The following is a 17,104-nucleotide window of genomic DNA, read 5'->3' as shown; positions in this document are numbered from 1 at the left end:
ACGAGCCGGGTATTACAATCTACCCCCCTTACAAAAACATTCGTCCCCGAATGTTCTTGCTCTAAAACAGGCATACAGAAAAGAGACTCGGTATGACTGGAGTGAAAACTCTCGGTCTTCCTAGCACAGTAAACACAACTGAGCTAAGCAGGTGAGATCTCCGGAGATCTCCCCCTCTCTAGGAGACACCTCCAGTACTACCACAACGTCTCTTACACAGCAACAGCTTTCGCTGCACACTCTGATCCTTGCCCTTCTCTCTTCATCTGTACTAAACTAGCTGCTCCTCTTCTGACTTCTCACGACTAACTCATACTAACTTGAACTCAACTCATACTAACTTGAACTCACTACAGGTAGTACCCGGATCTCAGATCTATCTAGGAAACACGACCAGCTCCTGCTAGCTGATCCAATAGATCATCAATCCTGAATGGGAATACCTGTCCCTGGTAGTGACCTTGTCCAACTGCTTACAGTCGCTACACGCCTCAAGGATTCATCCTTCGTTTCCCGCAACTATTCTGGATCATTCCAGAGTGAGGTACTAGGTCGGATAAAACCCTTATCTACCAAGTCTCACAACTGCTCTCTACTACTCGCTCAACTCTGCAGGTGCCATCATGTAGGGAAAGAAAGAAATGGTTCTGGGTCCAGACACCATTCCTATCCCAACTCTATCTCCCTGACAGATGATAAACCTGACAGCTCGCCTGGGCAGACGTCTAAGAACTCTCTCAACCACAGACACAGAGGCTGGTTCCCTAACCCAACTACTAAACTCTCTCACAGGAGCGAGAACCCTCTAACGACCTCTCCTGAGCAAACTCTGAGCCTGTAGGGCTGACATCAAACCTCTAGGCAATCTACTCTGTCCCTCCTAGGGACTACCTCTCGTCGATCCTAAACTGTGAGCCTCACTACCTTGGCTCTACTGACTCGGTAGCACTACGAGTAGCTAGCCACTCCATCACTAGAATGACATCGACCAGTCCAATCTAGAACCAAAAGGTCAGCTGGAAGGCATCCACTCGCTACATGCCCCGCCTCTGATGGATCATACTCGGGTCGGCTAACCCAAAGAGGTAACTCTCACTCTAAGCCTAGAAGTCATCAAACCCATCCTATCTGGCTCTCACAGCAACAGGAGTAGAAAAACAAGAGGGTTCACAAAAACATGCCCATCAAAACACTCTAGAGTGAGCATACCTGGCACCACTGTGTTTGATGCGACTGCCTCCTGTTGAGCCTGGGTGAAGATCCTAGCTGAAGCTGACGGACCTTCTCTATGGAAACCTGAGGGATAAGAGGCTGACCCCCTTCCTCTGCCTCGACTACTGGTCTAATCCCAGACCGGACTCTAACCTCTCCTGAACTTACTCTTCTTTTTCTTCTCTTCCTTTCCTGCTCTTACTTTACTCTACTCTTACTCTTCTCTTCTCTTAGGGGTTGCACTTAGAGATGAGAGATCACTCTCACTATACCTGGGGTTATAAAACCCGAGACCATAGCATCTCCTAGCACCTCTCTCAGTACCCTCTCTGGCACACTAACCTCGAGCTACTATCTCTTCTCTGAACATCTCTCTCTGCTAACCTCGCTCATCAACTGACATCCTCTAGGGTCCAGTCCTCCTCTGACTGCATCAAAGACCTCCTAGGTCCTTTGATGTACCCTCTCGGCTGATGCTACACTATTGCACTCTTGGCAGAACAAGGGGAAAGTATCTATACCTTTCCTCTCAAGAGAAACTCCTGTCAATCTCATTCTGCCTGCGGAAAAAGAGCACACACACAGAAACCATAGCAGCATCTGGCCCATGCAGTTACACACGAGTCCACCTCAACCATGGCACCACATAAACATAACATCATATGGGCATATCATCATGATATGATCCATGTGATAACACATGAACCCCATACACATGCAAAGCATCTCATCTCATGGATGAACTGGTCACCAATAGCCCTCTACATATCCATCTCATCGTTATGTCTAACTATGCCAGGGGCACTACAGTCTCGCCTGAACTGCTCTTACTCTGTGCCAGTGGCGACTAAGCCACACCTGGTCTGTTCTCTCTCATACATACTGAGGGCTAGAGGATCTTCCCAACAGGCATCCATAACATCAGATATCTCATATCATCAATGCACATGTCTCTCACATGGCATTACACATCATCATATAGACAGGACTCAACATCCTATCCTAGTGGACATGATCTTATCTTATTGTGCTTGCCCTCTAAGACAACCTCTTTCCGATGTGAGATCTCTCTAATCCCTGAGCATCTTAGCTCAGCACACCGTACTCTAGAGGCCCTATGCTCTGATACCATCTGTAACAGCCCGGAAACCGGTACCCTCTTTGTAACGGCCCAAACTGCTCGGCACTAGGATCCAGATCGACTTAAGGCCGCCTAGACCCGTAGTAAGCCTATCCTGAACTCTGTGTATCTGTTAAAATCCCATACATGATCCGACTGGACTATAACTGTTACAACTTGTCTGTAACACAACCAGACTTAACCTGTAAAACACTCTCTGGAGGTCCAATCATGTGAACCAAAAGCTCAGACATACTAGTCTGAACTACCCCTCAGGGGCTAACCAGCGACGCTCTACCAAGTAACCTCCATGCACTATGCGCACTGCAGCATAGAACCCACTCTGTAAGGGTCAGCATATCATAAGTTAACTTGGTTACCATAGAGTCACAGGAATCAAACCTGATCTTCTCTAGTGGTCTACTCTGTGGATCACAGGAATCAAACCTGGTCTTTCCTCTGTAGCTACTATATGTCACTGGGTTTTCGAAACACAACATAAAGTAAGTCTGGTCTGACTCATTTCTCATCAAGAAACTTTAAAAACAGGATACATGCATATACCAAGGATTAAACATACACTACTATAGGCAAAAGCACATTCTATCTCATATACAACTCAACTGACTATCTATTACATCTCTTTACAAATCTTTCTTTATATTTACATCATGTCCACACTATGCTATTACACATGCACTACTGCAATCGACACTCTGCTGCTTCTCACTTCCCAGCTACTCTGTACCTGCAACACTGGGGTTAGGGGAAAGGGATGAGCTACTAAAGCCCAGTGAGTAGAAACACTGAAAAACAGTTCATTCATACGCATTTACTATGAAAATGTATCACAACTCAAGCATCTCAATATATCTTGGATTAGACATGACCCCAAAACTCCCTTGACGGGCTATTGAAGTCGCCTTGGTCCAATCCCCACTAAGGTAGACATGACCCCAAAAATACCCTCTGTCAACACTGACCTGACACAATGACAGGAGCCGAAGCTTAGGCTATTGGAGTCGCCTGGGTCCACCTAATCTCTGATCACATAATATGCAATGCAACAACTTCGTGATTCTAATGCAAATCACCCTAATATAAATCATAGCATCCATGATGCATGAACTATGCTCATACAGTCTGTATCTTTTAATAAAAAGATTAAGTTTAGTTCTACTCACCTCTGCTCCTCTGGCAGAACTGTACTGACTCTGAAACCTCTAACTCTGATGACCTCCTCGATCTCTCGGGTCCACTCCTGAATCAAATGGACTCGAATGAGGTGTCAACTATACTCTGAACAACTCTTAAACAATCCCCTATAAACCCCTCTGAACCTCTGAAAACCATCACATAAAGCATGCAAAAGAAGGCTGGACAGGACATTTTCGGCGGCAGGTTCGGCGGCCGAATGTCCTGAACAGAGCCGAAACTCACATACTTTCGGCGGCCGAATCTCCTCTTTCGGCGGCCGAACCCTTTCGGGGGCATGGTTCGGGGGCCAAACCACACTCCAGAGACGAAAGTCTCCTTCCTTCGGCGGCACCTTCGGCGGCCGAACCTTCCCTCCAGAGACGAAAGTCCAATCCTTCGGGGGCAGGATTAGGCAGCCGAAACCACCTCCTCAACACGTTCTCTCACCAGACTATTCCCTTAAAGTGGGAGGTCAAGGGTTCGAGTAGTGGGGGAGGCGACTTATGGTGGAAAAGTGCCATAAGCCAAAAACCCTTGGGCCAGGGTGGGCCGTAGTGGCTCCCCCGAGGGACAAATCCTGCCTCAAGAGCCCGTGAGGGTGAGAGGATGTTAAGAGCTGCTCACAGTGGCCGCCCCCAGGAGGTGTAACGGGCTGTGAGCGGTAACAGGGCCGGTCGTACGGGGCCGGGCTGTTACATAAAAAGGCGCCTTTTTATGTAACAGCCCGGCCCTTTTCCACCGGCACTGTTACCACTCACAGCCCGGACTGGCTCCAGCGCTGTGAGCAGCTCTTAACATCCTCTCACCCTCACGGGCTCTTGAGGCAGGATTTGTCCCTCGGGGGAGCCACTACGGCCCACCCTGGCCCAAGGGTTTTGGCTTATGGCACTTTTCCACCATAAGTCGCCTCCCCCACTACTCGAACCCTTGACCTCCCACTTTAAGGGAATAGTCTGGTGAGAGTGAGTACCATTTGTTCCAGTGGAACAAATGGTACTCACTCTCACCAGACTATTCCCTTAAAGTGGGAGGTCAAGGGTTCGAGTAGTGGGGGAGGCGACTTATGGTGGAAAAGTGCCATAAGCCAAAACCCTTGGGCCAGGGTGGGCCGTAGTGGCTCCCCCGAGGGACAAATCCTGCCTCAAGAGCCCGTGAGGGTGAGAGGATGTTAAGAGCTGCTCACAGCGCTGGAGCCAGTCCGGGCTGTGAGTGGTAACAGTGCCGGTGGAAAAGGGCCGGGCTGTTACACATAACAAGTGTTGAGTTGGCTAAACATGGACATCAATAACATTAAGATCATGTTTCAAAAAGGGATTACATTATACTATGGTCAAGCACACTTATAACCTCAATATCGTTACATTACATGTCTATACATCATTATACAATCTGTCATGTCCACATTTTAACTATTACATACATGACTTCATTACTCTTCTTGACTTCTCTGTCTAACCCGTACCTGCAAACCTGGGGAATTTGGGAGAGGGGTGAGCTACTAGAGCCCAGTGAGCAGAATTATAAAGCATTTAAAACACATGCCATCATGGAATGCATCACATCACAATTAATCATATCAAAGATGAACTTGTCACCATCTAGCCCTCTACATAATCCAATCATGCCAGGGGCGTAGTGCAGGCCACACCTGGCCTTTCTCTTATACATAACATAACATAACATACATATTCCATGGTGCCGGGGGCGTAGTGCAGGCCACGTCCGGTCTTTCTCTTACATAGTGCCAGGGGCGTAGTGCAGGCCACATCTGGACTTCCATATCATATCATCATGTCATAACATATGAGGGCTAATGGATCATTCAACATTCATCCACATCAACAACATTTTATGCAATGCAACATATTCGTGATTTCTAATGCAAACAGCCTAAAATATCACATGGCATCCGTGATGCATGAACATGCTCAAAACTGATTTTTTTATTTAAAAGCATAAGAGTTATTCCACTCACCTCTGGCTAGCTCTGACACAGACTGAAGCAGCTGACTCACTGCTGAGGTCCTCGGTTCCTCGGGTCCGAACCTACACAGGTGGACTCAAATGAGGGACCAACATACAAGAACATAACTCTAAAAACATTCCCCAAAAACCCCCTAAAACATCTCAAAACATCCATGCAAGGACATGCAAAGGAAGGCTGGACAGGGCACTTTCGGCGGCAAGTTCGGCGGCCGAAAGTCCCTCCAAAGCCGAAAGTCATGCAGGTTCGGCGGCACCTTCGGCGGCCGAAACTCACAGACAAAGACGAAACTCATGCATGTTCGGCGGCACTTTCGGCGGCCGAAACTCCCAGACAGAGGCGAAAGTCCTCTTTCGGGGGCAAGCTTCAGCAGCCGAAGGCTGCTTCCACAAGAGGGTTCGGCGGCCGAAAGTCCCTTCGGCTGCCGAACCTGGTTTCTCCCGAAGGGCAGAAACTTGGTTCAAACATGCACAATCGCCTCAAAATCATACCATCATGCATTTAGCTCAACCAAAACATGCACACAAGCTCCTAGGGGTCTCAAACTAACTTAAACCCCAACTACAACACACATACACAAGCATTTGCAAGCCACATTGTCCATAAACTCAAAAATCATCAAAACTCACTAAAAACCTACACATGCATTTCTACCCCATAGATCTTGCATAAAACTTATTTAAAACATACAATGAGCTTAAGATCGGCTCTTACCTCTTGAAGATCGAGAGAGAGACGACCTAAAACTCGAAGGTGGGAGAGATTGGATTCTTAAATCTCCAAGCTCCAAAACTTTGCTCAAAAGCTCAAATCTTCAAAACAAGGTTAAAACAAATGAAAAACTTGAAAGATCTTGAGGAAAAACATCAAAGATCGGTGAAGGACGGCGGAGAGCTCACCTTGGCCGAAAATGGGGAAAAAGCTCGCCAGTTTTCGGCTAAAGGACCCTTTTATAGTGGCTGGCCAGGCCACGTTCGGGGGCCGAATGTGCCTCCGCATGCATGCCATGTTCGGCGGCCGAACTTGAGGTTCGGCGGCCGAACCTGGACTCCCCTCACTTATGCCTTCGGGGGCCTAAGGCTCACCCGAAAAGCATACATGTTCGGCGGCCGAACTTGAGGTTCGGCGGCCGAACCTGAGCTTTCCTCCAAGGTTGTTTTTATTCAAAAACTCATTTTCTTTTCCTTCAAAATCATCAAAAACATTAAAACATTTCATGAAAACATAGTTTTACCCTTCTAGAGGTCTCCGACATCCGATATTCCACCGAACGGTAGGAATTCCGATACCGGAGTCTAGCCGGGTATTACATTCTCCCCCCCTTAAGAACATTCGTCCCCGAATGTTCCTCAACTAACACATAGCATGGCATACACATATCATACACATAAAACACATGAAACATACAAGAAACTAACCTTAGAAAAGATAAGGGTATTGCTGGAGCATGGACTCCCGTGTCTCCCAGATGCACTCTTCCATATTGTGGTGGTTCCATAGGACTTTCACCATCAGTATTTCCTTGTTTCTCAGCTTTTTGATCTGGGTGTCTATGATCCGCACTGGCTGCTCAACATAGGTGAGATCCTCTTGGATCTCCACATCAGGCTCACTAAGAACCTTGCCCAGATCTGACACAAATTTCCTTAACATTGAAACATAGAAAACCGGATGGATTCTCGCCATCGAAGCAGGCAAATCTAGCTTGTACGACATATTCCCAATCTTCTGCAAGATTTCAAAGGGTCCGATGTATCGTGGGGCTAGTTTACCTTTCTTCCCAAAGCGAACCACTCCTTTCATTGGAGACACCTTGAGCAATACCAGATCCCCCTCCTGAAACTCTACCTGTCTTCTGCGGATGTCTGCATAACTCTTCTGTCTGCCTGCAGCAGTCTTGATTCTCTCTCTGATTATGGGTACCACCCTGCTGGTGATCTCTACTAGCTCAGGCCCTGCCAAGGCCTTTTCTCCAACTTCTTCCCAGCAAACAGGTGACCTGCACTTCCTCCCATATAAAGCTTCATATGGAGCCATCCCGATGCTAGCATGATGGCTGTTATTGTAGGCAAACTCCACCAAAGGTAGATGCTGCCTCCAAGAACCACCAAAGTCCAGCACACACATTCTAAGCATATCCTCGATAGTCTGGATGGTCCTTTCGGACTGTCCGTCCGTCTGGGGGTGGAAGGCAGTACTGAAATCCAATCTAGTACCCATGGCATTCTGCAAACTCCGCCAAAACCTGGAGGTGAACTGGGGCCCTCTATCCGACACTATCGAAACAGGAACCCCATGCAGCCTGACGATCTCATCCACATATACCTGCGCCAATTTGTCCACAGAGTAGCCACTCCTGACAGGGATGAAGTGAGCAGATTTGGTGAGTCTGTCCACAATCACCCATATGGAGTCCAATCTGTTGGACGCTGCCGGTAACCCCACTACGAAGTCCATAGCTATATTCTCCCATTTCCACTCTGGAATAGGTAGCGGGTTAAGCATTCCAGCCGGCTTCTGATGTTCCAGCTTCACCCTCTGACACACTTCGCAGGCTGACACAAACTGTGCCACTTCTTTCTTCATCGCTGGCCACCAATAAACTTTCTTCAAATCTTGATACATCTTGGTGGCTCCGGGGTGAACGCTGTATCTTGCATTATGAGCCTCCCTCATAATGTCTCCTTTTAGCCCTATGTCATCTGGTACACACAGTCGACTCCCATAGCGGAGGATCCCCTTACTGTCAAATCTGAACTCACTGTCCTTGCCTGACTGAACAGTCCTGGCAATCTTCACTAACTCTGGGTCCTCATGCTGTTTCTGAGCCACTTGCTCCAGAAACACAGGTGTCACTCTCATCTGGGCCACTAAAGCACCGGTACCAGACAACTCCAACTGTAGACCTTCTTCAACGAGCTTGTAAAACTCCTTCACCACTGGTCTCCTCTCTGCCGTGATGTGGGATAGACTGCCTAGTGACTTCCAGCTTAGGGCGTCTGCCACGACATTCGCCTTACCCGGATGATACTGAATCTTGCAATCATAGTCACTCAGCAACTCTACCCATCTCCTCTGTCTCAAGTTCAAATCTCTTTGACTCAGGATGTACTGCAGGCTTTTATGATCTGTGAAGATCTCACATTTTACCCCATAGAGGTAGTGCCTCCACATCTTGAGTGCAAAGATTACTGCTGCCATCTCAAGGTCATGTGTGGGGTAATTCAACTCATGCTTCTTTAGCTGCCTAGAAGCATAAGCAATCACCCTCTCATTCTGCATCAGTACACAACCCAGTCCCACACGGGACGCATCACAAAAGACTATAAAGTCCTCATCACTAGATGGCAGAGCTAAAACTGGTGCTGAAGTCAATCTCTTCTTAAGCTCTTCAAAACTCTCTTCGCATTGGTCGGTCCACAGAAACTTTTGATTCTTCCTGGTTAGTCTGGTCAGAGGAGCTGCTATTTTCGAGAAGTCCTAAACGAACCTCCTATAGTAACCTGCCAAACCCAAGAAACTCCTGATCTCCGTCACTGAAGTGGGTCTAGGCCAGTTAGCCACAGTTTCTGTCTTCTTGGGGTCCACCTCAATCCCATTCTCTGACACTACATGCCCCAAGAACGAAATGCTCCTCAGCCAGAACTCACACTTAGAGAACTTGGCATACAAGCCATGTTCCCTCAAGGTCTGCAAAACCAACCGCAGATGATGGGCATGCTCCTCTGCATTCCTGGAATACACTAAGATATCATCTATGAAGACAATAACAAAGTGATCCAGGTACTGGCTAAACACTCTGTTCATGAGGTCCATGAATGCTGCAGGGGCGTTAGTTAACCCGAACGGCATTACAAGGAACTCAAAATGCCCATATCTGGTCCTGAAAGCCGTCTTTGGCACATCCTCATCTCTGATCCTCAGCTGATGGTACCCAGATCTCAGATCTATTTTGGAGAAACAACCCGCTCCTACTAGCTGGTCAAATAGATCGTCGATCCTTGGCAAAGGGTACTTGTTCTTGGTAGTGACTTTGTTCAACTGTCTGTAGTCGATACAAAGTCTAAGGGATCCATCCTTCTTTCTGACAAACAAGACTGGAGCACCCCAGGGTGAGGTACTCGGTCGGATGAAGCCCTTGTCTACCAGTTCTTGTAACTGTTCTTTCAATTCCTTCAAGTCCGCTGGAGCCATCCTGTAGGGAGGGATAGAGATCGGTCGGGTTCCAGGCATCAGTTCTATCTCGAACTGTATCTCCCTAACAGGTGGTAAACCTGGCAGCTCGTCTGGGAAGACGTCTAGAAACTCTCTAACCACTGGCACCGAGGCGGGCTCTCTAACCTGACTGCTAAGCTCTCTCACATGAGCCAAATACCCCTGACATCCCCTCCTAAGCAACCTACGAGCCTGAAGAGCTGATATCAGACCTCTAGGTGTACCCCTCCTGTCTCCTCTGAAGACTACCTCTGACCCATCCTGACCTCTGAACATGACTACCTTGTCCCTACAGTCCAAGGTAGCACCATGGGTAGATAACCAGTCCATCCCTAGAATGACGTCAAAATCTGTCAAGTCTAGAACCACAAGGTCGGCGGACAAGCATCTTCCCTCAACAAACACAGGACTACACTGGCAGACTGACTCTGCCACTGATGGATCACACTTGGGTCCACTGACCCAGAGAGGACACTCTAACTCAGAGATCATCAACCCTAACCTCTGGACGGCTCTCGGTGCAATAAAAGAATGAGATGCGCCCGGGTCCATCAAGGCATACACATCTGAACAACCAATGATTAAGTTACCTGCCACCACGGTGTTAGATGCATCTGCCTCCTGCTGAGTCATCGTGAAGATCCGTGCTGGAGCTGATGGACCTTCACCTCTGAAACCCGCTGAAGAAGAGGCTGCCCCTCTCCCTCTGCCTCTGCCACTGGCCTGAGTCATGGCTGGAGCTGCTGGCTGCGCTACACTACCTGAAGCTGTCTGCTGGGACTGTGCCATCGGGGCCGCTCTTGGACAGTCTCGAGACATATGCCCCTCCTGACCACATCTGTAACAGGCTGTCGTCCCAAACCGACATACTCCTCTGTGTGGCTTACCACACCTTGCACAAACTGCATTATCCGCACCAGAGCTTGAGCCACTCCCTAGTCCCAGACTGGACTTAACCTTGTTCCAGAACTTGTTCTTCTTAGACTTCCTGGGACCTCTGTCCCACTTCTTGCTACCTGAGGTTGCTGCACTCATTGAAGAAGAGCCTGGGGTCTTAGAACCAGAAGGCTGTGCCACTGACTGCTTAACTGTCCCCTGAACGATGGCACTGGCCTCCATTTTCTGGGCCATATCCACTATGGCATGGAAGCTCTCCCTATCTGCTGACTGGATCAAGGAGGAATATCTGGAGTGGAGTTTCATGATATACCTCCTTGACCTTTTCTGATCTGAATCAAGGTTTTGACCTGCAAACGGCAACAACTCCAAGAACCTGTCTGTGAACTCCTCTACACCCATTTCATCAGTCTGCCTCAACTGCTCAAACTCTATCATCTTCAGCTCCCTTGAACTATCTGGGAAAGCCCATCCTGCAAACTCGTTTGCAAATTCTTCCCAAGACATGCTGTCCACCCTCGGGTTCACATAATTCTTGAACCACTCTCGTGCCTTCTTGCACTTAAGTGTGAACCTAGCCATCTGAATGGCTTTACTATCATCAGCCCCAATCTCATCTGTGATCACTTTGACCCTCTCAAGATACACAAATGGGTCATCCCCTTTTTCATACTGGGGAGCACCCAACTTCATGTAGTCGGTCATCTTGACCTTGCTCCCACTGGCTGAGCTAGGTCTAGGAGGTTGGGTAACTGGGGCTGCTGGTTCTGCTGGAGGAGGAGGAGGTGCAACATCCCCTGGGGTAGGGTTTGCTGGATTTGGATAGTAAGGTGGAGGTGGATACATTGAGTATTGTGAATATGGTGGATAATAAGGTGGGTATGGCATCTGTGTGGGATAAGGGCTAAAACTGTGGTAATCCGATGTGCCTCCCATCGAATACCCAGGGTTTTGTGAGAAGGGTGGGTAGTAAGGTGGCTGAACAAATCCCGAGGCCTGAATGCCTCCTTGGGATTCTCCCATTCCCTCTTCTGACATACTAACTCCCAAACTGCCATCCCTCCTCTGCTCTACATCCATATCATCCCCCATATCCTCTGACGCTCCTCCCTGAACTGTTCCTCTGACTGATCTGCTTCTACCCAGATCCAAAGACCTTCTAGGGTCTCTTACTGCTCTTTCTCTGATAGACCTACTAGACATTGCCCTAGGCAATGCTGGAGAACGGGCGCTCGTGCCCTCATCCTCAGGTGGTACTCCAGTCAATCTTGCTGATCGACGAGTTCCTCTCATCCTGTTTTCTGAAAAAACAGTACACATCACATAAACATTAGCATCATATGGTTCATGTGGGAACACATGAACCCGCATCACACATCATAGCATATCATTCATATCATAGCATTTCACATCATCATGTAAGACAGGACTCCACATCCTATCCTAGTGGACATGACCTTTCCTACTGTGCTTGACCTTCCATAACATCTATGAGCCCGACACTCTAGGTCCGACCATATGAACCTAGGGCTCTGATACCATTCTGTAACGACCCGAAAATCGGACCGCTACCGGCGCTAGGATCCAGATCGGCTTAAGGCCGCCGGGACCCGTAGCAAGCCTGACATGAAACCTGTAAACATGTTTAATCCCATACATGATCAACAACATACATAAAAATTTAAAACTTTTCTTTCATACATTCTATCATACACCAAACTCAACCTGTGCATGCACTGAACATATACATAATCATAAACTTGACCCCTCTGTGGGATCTCATCAATGCCCCCAATGGGTGGCATAACAAGTGTTGAGTTGGCTAAACATGGACATCAATAACATTAAGATCATGTTTCAAAAAGGGATTACATTATACTATGGTCAAGCACACTTCTAACCTCAATATCGTTACATTACATGTCTATACATCATTATACAATCTGTCATGTCCACATTCTAACTATTACATACATGACTTCATTACTCTTCTTGACTTCTCTGTCTAACCCGTACCTGCAAACCTGGGGAATTTGGGAGAGGGGTGAGCTACTAGAGCCCAGTGAGCAGAATTATAAAGCATTTAAAACACATGCCATCATGGAATGCATCACATCACAATTAATCATATCAAGGATGAACTTGTCACCATCTAGCCCTCTACATAATCCAATCATGCCAGGGGCGTAGTGCAGGCCACACCTGGTCTTTCTCTTATACATAACATAACATAACATACATATTCCATGGTGCCGGGGGCGTAGTGCAGGCCACGTCCGGTCTTTCTCTTACATAGTGCCAGGGGCGTAGTGCAGGCCACATCTGGACTTCCATATCATATCATCATGTCATAACATATGAGGGCTAATGGATCATTCAACATTCATCCACATCAACCACATTTTATGCAATGCAACATATTCGTGATTTCTAATGCAAACAGCCTAAAATATCACATGGCATCCGTGATGCATGAACATGCTCAAAACTGATTTATTTATTTAAAAGCATAAGAGTTATTCCACTCACCTCTGGCTAGCTCTGACACTGACTGAAGCAGCTGACTCACTGCTGAGGTCCTCGGTTCCTCGGGTCCGAACCTACACAGGTGGACTCAAATGAGGGACCAACATACAAGAACATAACTCTAAAAACATTCCCCAAAAACCCCCTAAAACATCTCAAAACATCCATGCAAGGACATGCAAAGGAAGGCTGGACAGGGCACTTTCGGCGGCAAGTTCGGCGGCCGAAAGTCCCTCCAAAGCCGAAAGTCAGGCAGGTTCGGCGGCACCTTCGGCGGCCGAAACTCCCAGACAGAGACGAAACTCATGCATGTTCGGCGGCACTTTCGGCGGCCGAAACTCCCAGACAGAGGCGAAAGTCCTCTTTCGGGGGCAAGCTTCGGCAGCCGAAGGCTGCTTCCACAAGAGGGTTCGGCGGCCGAAAGTCCCTTCGGCTACCGAACCTGGTTTCTCCCGAAGGGCAGAAACTTGGTTCAAACATGCACAATCGCCTCAAAATCATACCATCATGCATTTAGCTCAACCAAAACATGCACACAAGCTCCTAGGGGTCTCAAACTAACTTAAACCCCAACTACAACACACATACACAAGCATTTGCAAGCCACATTGTCCATAAACTCAAAAATCATCAAAACTCACTAAAAACCTACACATGCATTTCTACCCCATAGATCTTGCATAAAACTTATTTAAAACATACAATGAGCTTAAGATCGGCTCTTACCTCTTGAAGATCGAGAGAGAGACGACCTAAAACTCGAAGGTGGGAGAGATTGGATTCTTGAACCTCCAAGCTCCAAAACTTTGCTCAAAAGCTCAAATCTTCAAAACAAGGTTAAAACAAATGAAAAACTTGAAAGATCTTGAGGAAAAACATCAAAGATCGGTGAGGGACGGCGGAGAGCTCACCTTGGCCGAAAATGGGGAAAAAGCTCGCCCGTTTTCGGCTAAGGGACCCTTTTATAGTGGCTGGCCAGGCCACGTTCGGGGGCCGAATGTGCCTCCGCATGCATGCCATGTTCGGTGGCCGAACTTGAGGTTCGGCGGCCGAACTTGGACTCTCCTCACTTATGCCTTCGGGGGCCTAAGGCTCACCCGAAAAGCATACATGTTCGGCGGCCGAACTTGAGGTTCGGCGGCCAAACCTGAGCTTTCCTCCAAGGTTGTTTTTATTCAAAAACTCATTTTCTTTTCCTTCAAAATCATCAAAAACATTAAAACATTTCATGAAAACATAGTTTTACCCTTCTAGAGGTCTCCGACATCCGAGATTCCACCGGACGGTAGGAATTCCGATACCGGAGTCTAGCCGGGTATTACAATTGCTAGGTTTACTTCTAGCACTTCACAGGAGGGCGTTTGGTTTGATGTACCTCCTCAATTTGTAAGCTCCTTCTTTACATGAATAACCTCTCCTCTTATTTTAAAAAATAAATAAATAAATAAGTTGTCTCTTTTCTCTTTTGTCTATCGTATAAGTTTTTCTATAGTTTTTACTTTTATTTTTCTACTATCATGGCAAGTACATCTGAAGGTAATGCGTTAGTGAAGGAATTCTGTACTGGAATCACAATGGAGGAGAAGCAGAATTGTATTCAGATTAACGGTGATGGTGAGGAGGCTGGTGAATAGGTATTGGCGTCTAATCCGCTGTGTATTATAGTGAGAGTAATGACTGATAGGAAGTGAGATTCTAGGTGTTTATAAATACCATGGGAGCTACATGGAGGCCTGTCAAGGATATGTTACTAAAAACTTTAGGGAATAGTGTCTTCTTGTTTCAATTTATGTATAGTATGAATCTAGAAAGAATCTTGAAGGGTAGTCCATATAATTTCAATAATAGCCTTTTGGTGATGAGTAGGGTACCAGAAAATCAAAACCCTAGATAGGTAGAGTTAGTAACGGAAGAATTCTAGGTGCAATTACATTCTTTTCCTGTAGGATGTAAAACAGAAAAGGTTTTTAAAGATATTGGGAATTCGATAGGCACCTATATTCATTCGGATAGGAGAAACTTCTATTTGTTGTGGTCGAAATACATGCACATAAGGGTTACCATTAATGTATTGAAGAGAAAAGTGCAGGTAAAGGTGCCAAAGGCTGGTCAGGAGTGGGTCTTGTTTAAGTATGAAAAGCTATCTACATTCTGTTATTTTTGTGGCAAGATCGGTCACTCAAATTGATTTTGTGCAAAGCTAATAGAGTTTTCAGGAATCACAAAAGAGCAATTTGCTTATGGTCCTTGGATACAAGTGAACTGAGGAAGAGTGCAAGTATCGGTGAGAAATAGTTGTTATTTGAGGTCGATGTGTTGCAACAAATAGGGGAAGATATTGGTGGTAACAACAGTGGTGTAGAAACGACTTCAATGGACCATGATAGGATACATAAGGAAGGTGGTAACCTGTTCGATTCTAATTTGAATATGGAAATATTCCTACAAATGTAATACCCGGCTAGACTCCGGTATCGAAATTCCTACCGTCCGATGGAATCTCGGATGTCGTAAGCCTCTAGTAGGGTAGAAACATATTTTCATAAAATGTTTTAAGGTATTTCATGGTTTTAAGTAAAATGGAAATGAGTTTTTGCATGAAAACAACCTTGGAGGAAAACTCAGGTTCGGCCGCCGAACCTCAAGTTCGGCCGCCGAACATGCATGCCTTCGGGAGCGCCTTTAGGCCCCCGAAAGCACAAGTGAGGGAAGTCCAGGTTCGGCTGCCGAACCTCAAGTTCGGCCGCCGAACATGGCATGCATGCGGAGGCACATTCGGCCCCCGAACGTGGCCTGGCCAGCCACTATAAAAGGGTCCCTTAGCCGAAAACGGGCGAGCTTTTCCCCATTTTTGGCCAAGGTGAGCTTTCCGCCGCCCCTCACCGATCTTTGATGTTTTTCCTCTAGATCTTTCAAGTTTTTCACTTGTTTTAACTTCGTTTTGAAGATTTGAGCTTTTGAGCAAAGTTTTGGAGCTTTGAGGTTCAAGAACCCGAATCTCTTCCAACTCCAAGTTTGGTCGCCTCTACTCTCGATCTTCAAGAGGTAAGAATCGATCTCTAGCTTATGTTATGTTTTAAGTAAGTTTTATGAAGTTCATGGGGGTAGAATGCATGTTTAGCTCATAGTTATGTTTATGGGGTTTTGAAGTGATTTTGAACAATGTGAGTTGCTTGTGTGTTGTAGTTGGGGTTTTGATGGTTTGATGCCCCCTAGGAACTTGTATGTTTGCTTGTGTATGGTTGGGAATGTTGTAGAATAGGTTTATGTATATTGTTGATCATGTATGGGATTAAACAGGTTTTCAGGTTATATGTTAGGCTTGCTACGGGTCCCGGCGGCCTTAAGCCGATCTGGATCCTAGCGCCGATAGCGGTCCGATTTTCGGGTTGTTACAGAATGGTATCAGAGCCCTAGGTTCATAAGATCGGACCTAGAGTGTCGGGCTCATAGATGTTATAGAAGGTCAAGCACAATAGGAAGATCATGTCCACTAGGATAGGATGTTGAGTCCTGTCTTGTATGATGATGAGTAATGCCATGATTATATACATGTGCATTGATGCTATGATATGAATGATGTATATGTGATGAGGGTTCATGTGTGCCCACATGAACCATATGATGCTAATGGTTGTATGATGTGTACTGTTTTTCAAAAAACAGGATGAGAGGAACCCGTCGATCGGCAAGATTGACCGGAGTACCACCTAAGGATGAGGGCACGAGCGCCCGTCCTCCTACATTGCCTAGGGCAATGTCTTGTAGAGCAAACAGAGAAAGAGTGTCAAGGGACCCTAAAAGGTCTTTTGATGCTAGCAGAAGGGGGACAGATAGAGGAGGAAGTTCTTCAGATGTGAGGGAGGTTATGGAAGAAGATCAGAGGAGGGATGGGAACCTGGATGTGAGCATGGAGGAAGAAGGGACAGGGGAGTCTCAGGGAGGCGTTCAGG

This window comes from Manihot esculenta, chromosome 5, assembly GCF_001659605.2.
Source record: "Manihot esculenta cultivar AM560-2 chromosome 5, M.esculenta_v8, whole genome shotgun sequence".
NCBI classification, from domain to species: Eukaryota; Viridiplantae; Streptophyta; class Magnoliopsida; order Malpighiales; family Euphorbiaceae; genus Manihot; species Manihot esculenta.
The sequence above is the reverse complement of the archived record's forward strand: the minus strand, read 5'-3'. Positions refer to the sequence as shown.